The sequence below is a fragment of the Schistocerca americana genome, chromosome 2 (assembly GCF_021461395.2).
Source record: "Schistocerca americana isolate TAMUIC-IGC-003095 chromosome 2, iqSchAmer2.1, whole genome shotgun sequence".
Classification (NCBI taxonomy): Eukaryota; Metazoa; Arthropoda; class Insecta; order Orthoptera; family Acrididae; genus Schistocerca; species Schistocerca americana.
The window spans coordinates 988,933,695-988,951,268 of record NC_060120.1 but is presented as its reverse complement, the minus strand read 5'-3'; positions in this window follow the sequence as shown (position 1 = coordinate 988,951,268).

The following is a 17,574-nucleotide window of genomic DNA, read 5'->3' as shown; positions in this document are numbered from 1 at the left end:
CGAGAAATTAAGAAGCAACGGTGAATAAATCACAAAAATGACAATCACTAAGGAACAGAAGACTGGCATTTTTTTTGGACAGTTATACAGGGTGAATAACAATGGCCGGGTAAAACAAATGTTCGACTATCTCTAGGGAAAAAACTAACAACCACGTTCTGAGAACTTAAAAAAGGAGAAGTGGAAAGAGATAGTTTTCAGGTGTGCAATTTAGAAGGATTCCAAGGCACAACAGTTGTGAAGTGGTCTCCAGTAAGGAAAGAGATACATAAAAATATGATGAAAGAGCGTATGAAAAGGAACTGAAACTATTTGGTTGTGAGCAGTTGATAACCCTGGAACTTGTAACGCAGCTTCCTTGACGAAAAATGAAGAGTATAAAAATAGTACCCCAAAGCCCAAAAGTCCCAAAATCAAGTTCTAAATTTCATAAATGAAAAAAAGAAAAACGAAGTCCCTTTTGGAATAATGTTGCTTGAATAGTAGCACGTGGGTAGAAAAGAAATTCAGTACCAAGTAGCTTAGTGGTTTGAAAAAGAAAGAAAGAAAAAGATAGAATTTCATTAGTTTCAAAATAAAATGATAGTAGATAGCAAAGTGCCGTAATTAGAAATCACGGAGTAGGACGTACGATCTCAAAGAATACTCCTTATGAGTTCTCTTTGAGAATCGTGTGTAATACCTAAGAAAGAGCCACGCACTGTTACTGTGTTACGAGAGTTTGCCGGAGCAAGTCGTACCTCAGCGTGTGCTCGTATACGTGGGCGCGACGAGATCGTTTTTTTGAACGCTAAAGATTTTCGATCTACTACGACGCACTGAACTTGTAAGAAGTAAATCAGTATCTTCAAATAGGATATCACGTAGAATCCAGATAGTGAAAGATTCGAAATTGTCTTAAATTGAATATTTTCAATAACAGACTGGACATTACCCAAAGTTAGGCCGATATAGAGACTAAACTTTGAAACCGAATTGTGAGAAAAGAATTAACTTTCGTACAACCAGTTAATGGACTCTGGAACTTGCATAATATCTTGGACTGAAGTATACGTCATTAATTCCACCCAGATAGGAAAAGCTACTTCCTTAGATGTGAAAATATTGCAATAAACCGGCATGCAGTGTTATTACTGCGTTAATAACTTCTTTCAACCCATTGATATTGTGGACTCAGTAAATAATTATCTGTGCGGTGATATTGTCCAAGGAACGCGGCGTGCATAAGTACTCTTGGCCGCATTAACAAATTATCGCTCTGTTACGAACTATTAGGCTCAAGTAAACTGAAAAACTTTACTGGAGATATTGGTGTTGTGTTTCTAAGGAAGATATGATTAATAACGGAATAGGAACTGACCTATTCCTACGTGTAGCTGTGTTTAAATACGCCAGGGAGCCCGTAATTGCTTGGCCTGATCGAGACAAGTAACACGCACACGGTGGGATTTCAGCGCAGCCCATATACATTTTGTACATAACGCCAATATATGCAGCTCTACCGCTACTTAACCAGACTGCGACATTATGAACTGAATAACAAAATTAAATAATTCATTATCTTTTGTGTTGCTGTAGGCAAGTACGTATCATAAAATGGCTGAACATATTCTTTTTGTTGGCATGTGAGTCCCGCTGCCGACAACAGCTTAATTATCTATGAGGTAGTCACCATCGGGAAGATTTTACATTTTTACGGGGGAGCGCGGTATGTGAAACAAATTCGCCCTGTAACAAGACGGCAGAGCCTGCTTCATTAGAACTGGACCACGTGAGTGAAGTTTGACTCGACCACAGCTGCACTATAATCTCCGGCCGTACGCTCTTTGCTCGCTGTGACCCACTGACCAGCTTTTCCAGCAGGAGGTGTGGGCGGGGGGCCCCTATATCTCGAATGGAATTCGAGTCACGGCGTTAGTCAGCATGTTACCAGTAGCCGCTTGTGAAATACTATTATACAGAACGAGGAACTGGACGCATGTGTCTAACTGTACTTCTTTGTATCCCTGTGGCTTCTCGATTGAGTTTTGTATACAGCCCCGTTACGTAGACGCTGCATATTGTTCACATTTAATATACGTAGAATACTGCGCAGTTACGGTAAAAAAACGGTACCCACTCGGTGTCTTCAATTGGGACACATGCTTCATTCTGCTCAGTGTGACAGAATCCCTAAAAAGTACTGGAGAAGACGCAGGATAAACAGTAATAACCAGTGCTTTCTGTGGCACAGTGTTGGAGAAAGAAGAGACACAACATTTCATCAGTGTTCAGGCCCTCAGCTGATGAGGTCTACGAAGGACCATCTATAGCTTAGAACGCCTGGAGCGTACAGGATACTATGTCAGTGTGGCTGCTACGACTTCGGCCAAACAGTACGCAACGTGGAGCAACGCTGCACGGAAAACAAGTGGTGCTCACACCTACGCTATACTGAAACACCAACCGTTGCAGAACACGCTTAAGAAACTCGGCTCCGAATTATATTCGATGAGACATCTGTCATTATGAGGATGAAGGGAATTTGGGATAGCGTTATACAAAAAGCAATAGAAATAAAAATATCGGAAAACACCATCAACAAGGAGGTTTTATAAGCAGGGGAGACGGATGTGGGGCCGGCCGGGGTGGCCGTACGGTTCTAGGCGCTACAGTCTGGAACCGCGTGACCGCTACGGTCGCAAGTACGAATCGTGCCTCGGGCATGGATGTGTGTGATGTCCTTAGGTTAGTTAGGTTTAAGTAGTTCTAAGTTCTAGGGGACTGATGACCTCAGAAGTTAAGTCCCATAGTGCTCAGAGCCATTTTGAACGGATGTGGGACGAAAACATTACCGCAGTTGGTGAGGGAGACAGCATCACTGATGTCACAGACAGCAGCGCGACTATATAACGGTAAGGCCACGGTAACGGGGCAGTCATTTGCCACTTGACAACGACCGAGGAGAGCTCGGCCGAAAATTCGTGGGATTTTAATCACATGAAGCGGCTGAAAGCCCGAGAAGATTTTGTTAATGTCCGCGGAAGCCTCAATGTTTAATCTGAAGCTCGTAAAGCAGTTGTTAACTGGACAGTTAGCACAAACAATAGATTCATGCGAAAATAACGGTGATTTTTGAGGCACGGTCCAACCGCTGACGCAAAGACAAGACATTGGGAGCGTAGCCTCACTAATTCGACATGTCGAATACGTAAGTGTTCAGGAAAGAGTAAATATGGAGCAAAAGATGAGGCAAGACTCACACGGGAAGAACACGGTCACTGCTTTACGAAATACTGCTACTGACAAAATTCGGTGTGCTTGCTGCTCTACACTTCGTGTAATAGTAATCTGATCGCGCCACGTCACCCAGTATCTGCCCCTATCTTCAACAGCCAGCAACGTTTGCACCGTCACTAAGTAGGGATGGGATTAACCGATACAGGTATTTCAGTTCTGAATAACCGGTATTTTTTCGGTATTTCTTTGGTCTAGTTTATCACAGGTGTCTTTAGTTTTTCACTAATAACTAAATAAAAATAAATATCAATCAGCCATAGCAGCAATGCTAAGAAAAAAGGGAGTAACTTTTATTCATAAAATCTGCATTGGTTTGAAATACACATTGTAGAGAGTGGGAAAAGGGATCAGTGCTGTTTTCATAACAATGCCGACTGGAAAAACAACAATCACATGGCATGAGAACTGGTACAGCAGTGTTGAGACAAAAATGTCCATGTTGCCGTGGCTGAAGGTACGCATATACGTGTAGTGAGTCAGACTTGCCCCCACCTATATAGTAGGTTCTTCTTATCGTCGTCGGACATCCGTTCAAAAAATGGTTCAAATGGCTCCAAGCACTATGGGACTTAACATCTGAGGTCATCAGTCCCCTAGACTTAGAACTACTTAAACCTAACTAACCTAAGGACATCACACACATCCATGTCCGAGGCGGGATTCGAACCTGCGACCATAGCAGCAGCGCCTTTCCACATTGAAGCACCTAGAACCGCTCGGCCACAACGACCAGCGGACATCCGTTGTACTGCAGAATGGTACCAACCATAGTCTGTAAATATTTTTACGAAGTGACGTAGAAATGTAGTACAAGTACAATGTTTCAGGAGATTAAAGATTTGTCTGCTATTTCTATGAAATCATAAAAAAGAAGGATCCTATGGTAACAATAATAAATTAAAAATTCAACAACAATTCATTCATAACATACAGTAAAAGTAGAAAGCCACTGATCTGCTGCCTGTGTCTACATAGTATGCTTTTATTTACTTGTAGCGCTATAAAACGGAAAAATTAACACGAAACGCAAACTTCTTCACCCTTAGTTTTCACTCGTTAGCACTGACTATTCGTAACGCCCAAATAGTGGTATGATCCCCGATCCACAATATGATTATTGAGGAGAGAATCAAAAGGAGACTATTAGAGATTTTTGTAGTATTCAAGCATGTATCGCTTTTAGAGAAAAGCAGAGAATAATGCAAGAAAAAAGTTTTTTTTATTTGACTATTTCATTTAACATTTAGCTTCTATACATCTCGAAACAGAAACATACAATTTTTCAATCTTTGTTCGATTTCTCCGTCTATTACAGGAAATAATATGAACAAAAATCTAAAATCGGTTATTTCATAAACGGGATATTCTGAGCTGTTTTAAAAGTCAGGTTAAACCGGCATGAAAAAAGAACAGATATATTCGAAACCTAACTGTCTCAGCGACAACCGCCATCTCTACTTTAATGACCTTGTCGTCGACGAGGCGTGAAATCCTAATCTTTTACCGTTCCTTTGCTGTGCGTTTGCTGTGTGACGTGCTCGAAGCTGTATTTACAAGAACTGACCAACCTCGTCTAAAAGCTACAATTTAATTTCTGTAAGACTCATAGCATTACAAGCAAAACCGAATAGTAAGGTCATTCCCAAACTGAAGGAACGTAACGAAGCTACGCACCAAACGTAAACTGGATGCAGCAGTCCCCTAGACTTAGAACTACTTAAACCTAACTAACCTAAGGACATCACACACATCCATGTCCGAGGCGGGATTCGAACCTGCGACCATAGCAGCAGCGCCTTTCCATATTGAAGCACCTAGAACCGCTCGGCCACAACGACCAGCGGACATCCGTTCTGGATGCCACATGCGTAACGCATCGACCAAAAAGTAAAAACCAAGTTCAAGGGCTGCCTTTACTTTACGGCGGGCTACAAAACGTATTCAGTCAGTATAAATAGCCCTTTCTCTAGTACAGCAGAAGCAACACGCAGTCGAAAACCCTCCCACAAGAGGAGACGGGCTCGCTTCTTAAAGTTATACCGCGTTGTTAGTCATGTGTGGAATGTATGACTGATAAGATATTATGAATATGGTGAGCGTTAAACTGTTGCTCGCAGTCTTCAGCTACTCGTGTTTCCACTGTCTCTTGAGATACGGCGCTGACCATCATCTCGTAGTGCTTCCCATACAATTCTCCATTTATTTCTCCATCACTGTGTTGTTATCCTTGTGCTCCTGCATCGCCGCCAACCACTCTGTGTTCTCATTATATTGCCAGTAGAACAATATCACGAATGTTCTGAATCGTTTTAACTGACGGGTACATTTTATGGATAACGTAGGGAATATAGCCGGACATAGAATTTGCCACTCGAAGTTCCTTTGACGAACAAGTGCATCAAATCTAGAAAATCCGTTTAGCACAGGAAATCTGATAATATCGGTGCAAGAAAATAATCAGAAGATTTATTTTTTATTGTATGGTCGTCTGCCTAATAGTCTCAACGAATCGAACGACCCGTTGATTGGTTGATTGACTAATTCACTGTGGAGGGTTAAGTGCTTAAAACGCTGTTATTAACGTCCTTTCTTAAATATTCCGAGACATTATTAAGTACGTTGTTAAACTAACAGAGAGCATAAACAGTACATTATTACGGCTCTCTTATAATTAAAACTTGCCAACGGTCTTGACGCAGTGGTAACATCGGTACCTATCAGATCACCGAAGTTAAGCGCTTTTGGTCTTGGCTAGCTCTTGGATGGGTGACCGTCTGGGTCTACCGAGCGCTGTTAGTAAGCGCGGTGCACACAGCCCTTGTGAGGCCAATTGAGAAGCTTCTTGACTGAGCAGTAGCAGCTACGGTCAAGAAAACTGATTACGGCCGGGAGACGGGTGTGCTAACTACATGTCCCTCCATGTCCGCGTCTAGTGATGTCTGTTGGCTGAGGATGACACGGAATTCGGTCGGTACCGTTGGCCTTGGGAGACCTGTCAGAGTAAGAGTGAAAAAGAGAGAGAGAGAGAGAGAGAGAGAGAGAGAGAGAGAGAGAGAGAGAGAGAGTATAACTAAAACTTCGATGGTCCAGTCTCCTAGATGCGACACGTGAGCGAGATGTTTCTTACATCCGTGCTAAACTGGAAGCCCAGCTTACTGTAATCGCATAACCTTAGTGTGTTAATTGTCTCATACTGAGGAGGATCCGTTTAAGCGAAGGCTGCGTACTTGTTATCATCGCGGTCAAATTCTTGAGTTGTGGAGAGTAATACATACATTTTGTTTTTGTCTCTTTCAATTATTTCTCAAATTTTACTGGCAAGTGTACGAGAGAGGTCGCGAAAACTGTCGAAATGCATCTTAAATAACGGAAAGAAACTTAGAAATAACGCACGTTATCAGGAAAACCCCCTTACCAGGCAAGGAACTTCTTTGTAAAGCGAAGTAACGACACATTTTTTACCCCCTTCTTTCAATTAACTGCTTGTGAAACTCTTAGTAGGTGGTCACAATTATGTTACGCATTGTATTGCACTCTAGCGAGACACATAAAAACTTAGTGTACATTTACTGCAGTGGTTATAAATGACAATTCCAGAGGAAAAAACGGATGTTTAAAGGTATGACAACTTAATATTAATCCTCGTTTAATGACGAATTCAAAGCATAATTGAGAGTTACAAAGACAGGTATTAGCGGATGAATTTTCAGCCTCTCTTCGGGGAAATTCAAGTGGTAGTTGCTACGACTCCCAAAGGATCAGTCATCTGAGCTATAGCTCAGTTTTAAGAAGAGCTACTGCCTGTTTGAAAAATATCACTCGATGTCGATCTTTGGACGGTGTTCAGCATGACAAACTGATGCACAGCTTAAGTGATTTCGGGCTGGACACTTGTGACATCCGGCCGATCGGAAATCTGTGCTGGAACCAAAGTGCTGGTGCGCGTGTCGATGGTGAACTGTCTGGAGAACTGTCGATTACGAACGGAGTTCGCCAGAGCTACTTACTATCCCCATCACTTTTCGGTATTTATTCTGACAAGACTTTCCGAAATTCGCCTGATGATAAGTATCGGGGAGTGGTGGTTAATGCAGTTATCATTCACATCACCGGATATGCTGATAACACTGTCTTAATTGGAACCAGAATGGAAGAGCTGGAATAACTACTAAACATTGTTACCGGAGAGAGTAACACCATGCGGTTACGTTTAAACGTCAAGAAGACGAAGTGGGCTGTTGTCAGCAGTAACTGAGATGAAATTCAGGGCACTCTTGCACTTCGTAATGGTAGGATCGAAAGGGTTTCATCATACAAATATCTGGGGTGTCAAATCAATTATATAATAAACTGGAGACATTAGATATGTAGGCATATCGAAGGATATTAAGGATACCAATGACAGATATATTCACAAACGCGACTATCAAATATTTAGAAATTTTCAATTACATCAAGGGAAGAAAACTCGAATACTTCGGCCATATAATGCGCAACATCAAAAGCCACCTGTTGCAACTAATATTTCAAGGAAAGTATGGTGACAGTCGTGTTCGCGAACCTAGAAGATTATCCTGACTTAATGAAATTAAGACAATGGTTTACACTGAGATGAGAATCACTGTCCGGAAAAAGCCATGGACAAACAGCTGCTACTGAGCGATAATGTTCTTTCAGGACACGGCACATGAAGATCAAGACATGGTTCTAAAATAGCTGACTATCATTATTTAAACATGTGCCGAAAATATTTGAAATGCTTTCTGATGATTTAAATAACATAATACTTATAGAAAAATAGATTTTAATACATCTTTCGTGGCAGCTCCGTCTCAGAGCCTTTAACTACGAGACATGTCAGTTATATCAGGGTGGATCAGTAACAATAATGTTCAGTTTTTCTTCCGGTTTGCCGTATTACGTTTTTACCTCACCTTCTTCCATTAGCCTGGTCTCGGATAACAGATGCACTTCCATAAATGCGATAAATTTGTTTGTAACCTTTATATCACAGTTTTCTAATGCCAGCAACAGACCTTTATTCCGAGATAATTGGATACCTCGTCTGCATTATGTGCTACACAGAATTCACAGTTGGAGCCGTTGGTGATCTTTTGACATAACGTACTTGCTATTTCTCTCAGAACTCGGGCGAAAGGTACGAATTACCGTTGCGGTCCTCACGGGGCTGTACTTACATTGCGTGCAGGTTCCGTGAAGAGCAAGGACGTGTTTACGCGGGTACAGTTACGTGACCACGGCCGCGAAGGTCAAGACGACCGTCGCCGTCATTACGTGCCGCCAGCTGCAAAGGATCGAGGAAGGACAGGGACCCGCCTGTGAAAGCTTCCATTTAGCTGGTTGTTCAACGGCAGCACTCTGTGTCCTACTTGTGTTATATGACGTATGGCTGCAGCGAAATGTAGACATTAAACAGATTTTCTGACACTGGAAATGCTTGCTTAATCGGGATTCGAACCCGCATCGCTGCCATTCTTTGAAATTTAGAAAAGAGCGCAGCTTCCTGACGCTTCTGTTGGCAGCTCAGTAGCTCGCAAGTTAAGCACATTTTCAGAGTAATACTGACGTACTGAGTATCTAGATTCCACGTCCGGTCCGACAGAGGCATTCGATTGATTGGTCAGCTAGTAATATGGAGCAGACGTAAATACCGAAGAGAATGAAATTTTGATTCTTAGGTTAGCGGTTCTAGGCGCTACAGTCTGGAACCGTACGACCGCTACGGTCGCAGGTTCGAATCGTGCCTCGGGCATGGACGTCTGTGATGTCCTTACGTTAGTTAGGTTTAAGTAGTTCTAAGTTCTGGAGGACTGATGACCTAAGAAGTTAAGTCCCACAGTGCTCCGTGCCATTTGAACCATTTTTTTGTATTCTTCGGTTAGTAACATGGAGCAGAACTAAATACTGAATAGTATGAACAATACAGTACTTCTTTTACAATTTTATTAGCGAATGGATATTTTGATTCATTTGTTGAATGATACACCCGTAACCCAACCCCCCCCCCCCTCCCCGCCTCAATCACCGGTTTCGACAGTGTCTGCCGGCCAGTGTGGCCGAACGGTTCTAGGCGCTTCAGTCTGCAACCGCGCGACCGCTACGGTCGCAGGTTCGACTCCTGCTTCGGGCATGGATGTTGTGATGTCCTTAGGTTAGTTAGGTTTAAGTAGTTCTAAGTTATAGGTGACTGATGACCTTAGAAGTTAAGTCCCATAATACTCAGAGCCATTTGAACCTTTTTTTTCCATACAGAGTCTACCTGTCATCTTCGAATCTGCTGGAAATAATATTACTGTGCATAACTCGCACCAACATAGCGACAGCCCACGTCACTTGCAAACCAAAAGCGCCGCATTGGGTTGGTCAGGTACATAAAACAGAGTACTTAAGAAGTCCGTAGCACCACCAGTGCGTTCCGAAGTGGAGGCGAGGTCATCAAGGGAGTCGTTATGACTGTGGTACATCGGCAAAGATGTCTCCACTTCGTGGCACAATACTGGTGCTACGGGCTTTTTAAATACTCTTTTGTATTTGACAAGCTAATTTGGGGCCTCTCTTTTGTAAGTGGAGTGTGCTGTCGTTACATTGCTTCAAGTTATGCATGGTAATATTACTTCTAGGAGACAACAGCTAGACTCTGGCGTAACTGGTCACCGAGGAAATAAAATAAAACAAAAATACTACAACACACGGTCGCGGCTGACAAATATTCTTATTTGCCAAATATCAGATCCCTTCCAGCAACTTATGCTTCTTACACGCGGAATTATTATTATTATTGTTATGTTTCTTACACCATCGTTGCTGTCCACCTTGATGAAAGGTGTTTCAGACAATGAATAAATAAATTTACAAGACCTAACATAACTATGGAGACATGTGACCTGCAATACTTCACTATAAATTTATTTATCTTGAATACAAGTAAAACTTTATATTGTGGTAAACGGAAACAAATTTATAACGAATAACTGAATATAAAATTTTCAGTGATATTCCTTATTTACTAAATAATACCCAATAATTCGAATGTGTTGGAAAGCCACTTCTAATGATACTAATAGGAAGGCTCTCATACTAAGGCAAACTTAATACGAATTTTTTGCAGTAAAGAAATCACATAAAGGCTCATTTCCATTATGCGGATCACATTAAATCTCTTCGGCCTTTACTTCACATGGTACAAGCAGTTTTTCTAATTACACCCCCGAATGGACAGAACTAGGCTTACTGCCGCAGTGGTTAGCCCAAAGGACTTGCATCCGGGAGAACGACAGATCAAATCTCCGACCGGTCACCCAGATTTAGATTTTCCATGATTTTCGAAAATCGCTTAAGGCAGAAGTTAGGTTAGTTCCTCTGGGAACATCCCCCAGGCTGTGGCTAAGCCATGTCTCCGCAGTATCCTTTCTTTCAAGAGTGCTAGTTCTGCAAGGTTCGCAGGAGAGCTTCTGTAAAGTTTGGAAGGTAGGAGACGAGATACTGGCAGAAGTAAAGCTGTGAGGACGGGACGTGAGTCGTGCTTGGATAGCTCAGATGGTAGAGCACTTGCCCGCGAAAGGCAAAGGTCCCGAGTTCGAGTCTCGGTCGGGCACACAGTTTTAATCTGCCAGGAAGTTTCGTATCAGCGCACACTCCGCTGCAGAGTGAAAATCTCATTCTCGACGAACTATAGTTTGGAAGGAGCAGTAGTATTAATTACACGGTGTTTCTGTCCATCCGAGTGTTCCGTGTGTTCTCTGTTCCACGGAAGGCGAAGGTCTGAGTGCTGCTAATCAGCAACGGCTGACTCCATTCGTATCCTTGTGTGTGCAGCCGAGACCTGTGCTGTCTCCCCTGACCTCGACGTCAATGGCACGTGTAACTTTCCTTTCTATCGGCTTCCGCTGTCTCTCGCCGGTCTTTTTGCCCCTGAAGCGGGTGTCGCTGGGTTCGAGTCCCGCTCAGGGCCCTGGTATGAAATTTAAATGTGCCGTTACTGTGTGTGTGTGTGTGTGTGTGTGTGTGTGTGTGTGTGTGTGTGTGTTTGTGTGTGCGCGCGCTCTCCTAATGTCGATCACACGATTATGAATGAGATAATCTGTAGTACACAGGAAAACGACTGTCAGAGAACCTACAGGCAAGCAGGTACTGTGTCCTAGAATTCATCATTAAAGCAAGATCTGCTTGCCAACTTCTCAACGAAGCAATACCAAGTGCATTTACCATGAGATCGAGTCGCTTATTTTTAAATAAAAAACGATCAAAAACATACTACCAAGTGAAAAATGTCATGTTCAGTAAATATACTCCACAACTTCCTCGTTCCCTTGAAATGTATACTTTCGTAAGTTTCACACAAAGAAGAACAAACGAGGGAAAGCTAAGTCGGTCTTCCTCTACGACAAACAATTTGCTGCAAGCATTAGAACTGAAATTTTTCATCAATGATTCGCAGTGGTTGTTAATTTCTGCAAATAGTTGTAATGTACTGATTGTTCAGGCCTCTGGCTGCGTAACGAGTGTTGACAGAAGACCTGACAGGCAGCTCTTAATTCACATATGATGTACTTGGTAATGTCGCAATTTGAACAGTCTAAAACAGTTAGCACTTGTTGACTGAATACAATGTATTCATATGGACAGGTTTCTACTGACTCCTAATAACGACATTAAGTATTTGCCTTTGATAACGAAATGCGAAGGCATATTGGAATTGTGGTCAAGACATCTCAAAGTGTTTACATTGAACAGATCCACTAGAAGCTTAATGTGCTGGAACCAAGTGCTGCCTTGCAATCATGGCGGAATATCTAACTGCTGCCAGTTTGAATTTCGTACCAAAAATTCAAAATATGAAGTGGCTTGCTGATTTGTGCGCATACATTTGAAAAAAAATCGCAACACGTTAAACCATTCCGAACTCTCACATTTTAAGAAACGGTGGCGTTTTCAATTGCTCATATAATTTCTTCTGGCGATCTCCAGAAGAGAATTTATGCTTTCGACTTCTTGCCTGCAGTTTCATACAGGCATCAACAAATAGTTGCTAAACAACAAAATAAAACTGTGTGAAAGGAGTACATCTCGAACCTGGGCCATCTTATACAGGGTGTTACAAAAAGGTACGGCCAAACTTTCAGGAAACATTCCTCACACACAAAGAAAGAAAATATGTTATGTGGACATGTTTCCGGAAACGCTTACTTTCCATGTTAGAGCTCATTTTATTACTTCTCTTCAAATCACATTAATCATGGAATGGAAACACATTCGTCCATTGCAGGTGTCCTCGTCGTTCTAGGTCTTCTCCAGTCGCGAGTCATAGGCTGGAATGTTCCGTGCTCCCTAAGACGCCGATGAATTGCTTCGGACGTCTTCCTGTCGGGACACCTTCGTTCTGGAAATCTGTCTCGATACAAACGTACCGCGCCACGGCTATTGCCCCGTGCTAATCCATACATCAAATGGGCATCTGCCAACTCCGCATTTGTAAACATTGCACTGACTGCAAAACCACGTTCGTGATGAACACTAACCTGTTGATGCTATGTACTGATATGCTTGATGCTAGTACTGTAGAGCAATGAGTCGCATGTTAACACAAGCACCCAAGTCAACATTACCTTCCTTCATTTGGGCCAACTGGCGGTGAATCGAGGAAGTACAGTACATACTGACGAAACTAAAATGAGCTCTAACATGGAAATTAAGCGTTTCCGGACACATGTCCACATAACATATTTTCTTTCTTTGTGTGTGAGGAATGTTTCCTGAAAGTTTGGCCGTACCTTTTTGTAACACCCTGTATAGTGAGTAAGACCCTCTGTTGCACCAGCTCGACCGGGCCGAAGATTAAATCTCTCCTAGTCCATAGCCTCTCTCGCGCATTTCTTGCTGGATTAGCTACCCTATCAAGAAAGTACCGGCAGGTACAAAGCTTTACGGTGGCTTAGAGTAGTGCTTGTGTTGCTCAGTCAGCAACATCACTGCGCGCGAATGCTAACGGTCTAGGTTCCACTACCGGTGCGGTACAATGGTTTAATTTCACACGCAGTCTCATAACAGTGTACACTCCGATGCAGGGTGAAATACTCATTCAAGAGCCAAGAAACTCTATCGTCTATTACCAGTCTGTCCAGGGAGCGTGTTAGATACGAAGATAATCGACAAGTCTTCGATGATACGTGGCGGGATTTGTGCCATCAGCCAGTGTATGGTTTTGTGAGAGCCTTCACTTGCACACAACAGAATTTAATTCTATGTAACAGCAATTCACACCCAAGTGTTTGGCAGAGGGTTAACAGAACAACTTTCTGATAGTTCTAGATCATTCCACACTCGAACAGCACGTGGGAAAGTTAACACCGAAATGTCTCCCATGGTGATTTCTATCTATGTAGGAGGGAATCAACAAAATTTTTCGCGTCCGAAGGAGATATTTGTCGATGGAACGTTTGTGAAAAGATCTCACTATAGCGAAGAGCACCTTTGTTCCAGTGATTACTATCTTAAATCTCGTATCATATTGATAAAACTACCTCCCCTATATCGCTACAGCACAAACCGAGTTGCCGGCCGGAGTGGCCGGGCGGTTCTAGGCGCTACAGTCTGGAACCGCGCGACCGCTACGGTCGCAGGTTCGAATCCTGCCTGGGGCATGGATGTGTGTGTTGTCCTTAGGTTAATTAGGTTTAAGTAGTTCTAAGTACTAGTGGACTGATGACCTCAGCAGTTAAGTCCCATAGTGCTCAGAGCCATTTGAACCATTTGAGCCACAAACCGAGTTGTCCTCCTTTTTTCGATATCCTCGGTCAGTCTTTTCTGGGAAGGTATCATAAAGTGCAGCAGTATTCCATAAGAGAATGGGCCACTGTAATCTAAACAATCTTTTTACTAGGTTTGTTCCTCACAAAATTTTTCTACGTTATCGTTCCAACTTATGTTATTAATTACAATGCCTTGGCATCTGGTTGCCAACGGCCATGCAGCAGTGGTACATCTACATTTATACTCCGCAAGCCACCCAACGGTGTCTGGCGGAGGGCACTTTACGTGCCACTGTCATTACCTCCCTTTCCTGTTCCAGTCGCGTATGGTTCGCGGGAAAAACGACTGTCTGAAAGCCTCCGTGCGCGCTCTAATCTCTCTAATTTTACATTTACATTCGGTTCCCGTCAGATAACCGAAATTAAACGTTGTGGGGCTGGCCTATCACTTGGATGGGTGACCATCCGGTCAGCCGAGCGCTGTTGGCAAGCGGGATGCACTCAGCCCTTGTGAGGCAAACTGAGGAGCTACTTGACTGAGAAGCAGCGGCTCCGGTCTCGTAAACTGACATACGACTGGGAGAGCTGTGTCCTGACCACATGTCCTTCCATATCCTCATCCAGTGACGCCTGTGGTCTGAGGAAGACACGGCGGCCGGTCGGTACCGTTGGGCCTTCCAAAGCCTGTCGGAACCGAGTTAGGTATCTGGTTGTACTGAAAACTTTTAAATTTGTGTGATTTATCGTGTGTTCTAAGTTTAATGACTTCTTTTAATACTCACGTGGAGCAGCTAACACCTTTTATCGTCTAGGGTCACTTGCACTTTTCGCACGAAACCGATACCTTGTCTAAATCACTTTGCGATTCGTTTGATTTTCTGATGTCTTTATTAGACGGTAAATGATAACATCATCTGTTAACAATTCAAGAGGACTAATTATATTGTTTCCTAAATTGATTCTGTAAATTAAGAACAGCAGAAAGCCCACAACACTTCCTTGGAGAATCCAAACTACCACGTCTGTCTCACTGCGTGTCTTCCCATCAGTTACGACTGACAGTGACATTTCTAACTGGAAATCTCGAATCCCGTAGCACAGTTGAAGCGGTACACCATAGGCAGACAATTTGATTAGAACCACGTGTGATAAGCCGTGTAATACGCATGTTGGAACAGAAAAATTATGGAATCAACTTGAGGTCCACTTCGATAGCACAGATTAGTTCATGTGAATGGAGAGGCAGTTGCATTTCAAAAGCACTATGTTTTGTGCTCGTTGTGTGTCAACACATTATTTTCTTGGATTATTTCATGATTTTCAACATCCCGTTGCAAAACGATGTCATTAATATGGGCACGCTCTCTCCCCTATTACTTGATAATACAGAACGAGCTGCCTTTTTTTGCGCCCTTTCGATGTCCTCCGTCAATCCCACCTGGTAAGGATCCCACACCGCGCAGCAACATTCTAACAGAGGACGAACGAGTGTAGTGTAAGCTGTCTCTTTAGTGGACATGTTGCATCTTCTAAGTGTGCTGCCAAAGAAACGCAACCTTTGGCTCGCCTTCCCCACAATATTATCTATGTGGTCTTTCCAACTGTAGTTTTTCATAATTTTAACACCCAGGTACTAAGTTGAATTGACAGCCTTGAGAATTGTACTATTTATCGAGTAATCGAATTCCAACGGATTTCTTTTGGAACTCATGTGGATCACCTCACACTTTGCGTTATTTAGCGTCAACTGCCACCTGCCACACCATACAGCAATCCTTTCCAAATCGCTTTGCAACTGATACTGGTCTTCGGATGACCTTACTAGACGGTAAATTACAGCATCATCTGCGAACAACCTAAGAGAACTGCTCAGATTGTCACCCAGGTCATTTATATAGATCAGGAATAGCAGAGGTCCCAGGACGCTTCCCTGGGGAACACCTGATATCACTTCAGTTTTACTCGATGATTTTCCATCTATTACTACTAACTGCGAGCTTCCTGACAGGAAATCACGAATCCAGTCGCACAACTGAGACGATACCCCATAGGCCCGCAGCTCCATTAGAAGTCGCTTGTGAGGAACGGTGTCAAAAGCTTTCCGGAAATCTAGAAATACGGAATCAACTTGAGATCCCCTGTCGATAGCGGCCATTACTTCGTGCGAATAAAGAGCTAGCTGCGTTGCACAAGAACGATGTTTTCTGAAACCATGCTGATTACGTATCAATAGATCTTTCCCTTCTAGGTGATTCATAATGTTTGAATACAGTATATACTCCAAAACCCTACTGCAAACTGACGTCAATGATATAGGTCTGTAGTTCGATGGATTACTCCTACTACCCTTCTTAAACACTGGTGCGACCTGCGCAGTTTTCCAATCTCTAGGTACAGATCAATCGGTGAGCGAGCGGTTGTATATGATTGCTAAGCAGGGAGCTATTGTATGTATACGACTGCTAATAATGAAGTTATTTCATCAGCATACTGCGAAAGCAACGCAAGTGCAACAAACGGAAATATCTGTTTTGTAACACGACACTGGAGAATACAACAGGTTTCGATTCAAAAGTTATGCCATCGCTTCAGACGCAGACATTGATTGCACACGCGAGCTACTGGACCAGATGGTAAGAGAGAGAGTTGCGGCGTAAGCCGACGCCGCTGTTTGTTCAGCTCCTGGGAGTGTGGAGGCGGCCTGTTCATCGGTGGCGGTCCCCGGTGCAGCGTCTTGGGTGCCGTGTTCTCCCTGCCACGCCGGGTCGGGCCAAGTGCCGTTGTTCGCAATTGAGCGGCTAGCAGCCAACAATGGCGGGTCACGTACCTGCTACCGGTGACAGCTTCCGCATCACGCACCACCGCGACTTCCACTACAAAAAGAGGAAACACACCGGTCACGTCAACTAGCCATTACGCAGAGAGTGTAACAGATAATAAAACAAATGAGAAATCTCATTCTCTCTTTCTTTGAGTGTGTGTGTGTGTGTGTGTGTGTGTGTGCCTTATTAGAGAGTGAAAAATGAGGGGGGGGGGGGGAGGGGAAGGGGGGAAATCAGAAATTACTGGACTTTGTGGCCAGACATTATTGTCGGTCTCTGAGCATCAGTACTGTGGGATTCCTAGCAAAGAGATAGGAGACATTTGGCTCATTCTTAATACGAACTGAATGTAGAATGTGTCCGGGATGATTACTCCGTCTATCGCATCTATGGAACTCTACATTGCAGGAGAGCTTCATATGGAGCTGGAATGCTGAGTGTGTGAAAACCAGTGCCTAAAGCGCGAAGCCTTGGTGTCATTAAAAACTGAGGTACTTAAAGTGTGAAATGAAGAAGTAACAGAGAAAAACAGGAAACGAATGAAAAAAATCGTTACCAGAAGTACGAATACTTTAGTTGTACGATGCAGGTACAATAGAAGTTGGTTGACAGTGGATGGACCAATAGAAAGGAAGATTAGTATCAATTGGGCTAAGAAGAAAAGTTTGTGAAGGATTAACACAATGTGAAAAGAGAAGACTATT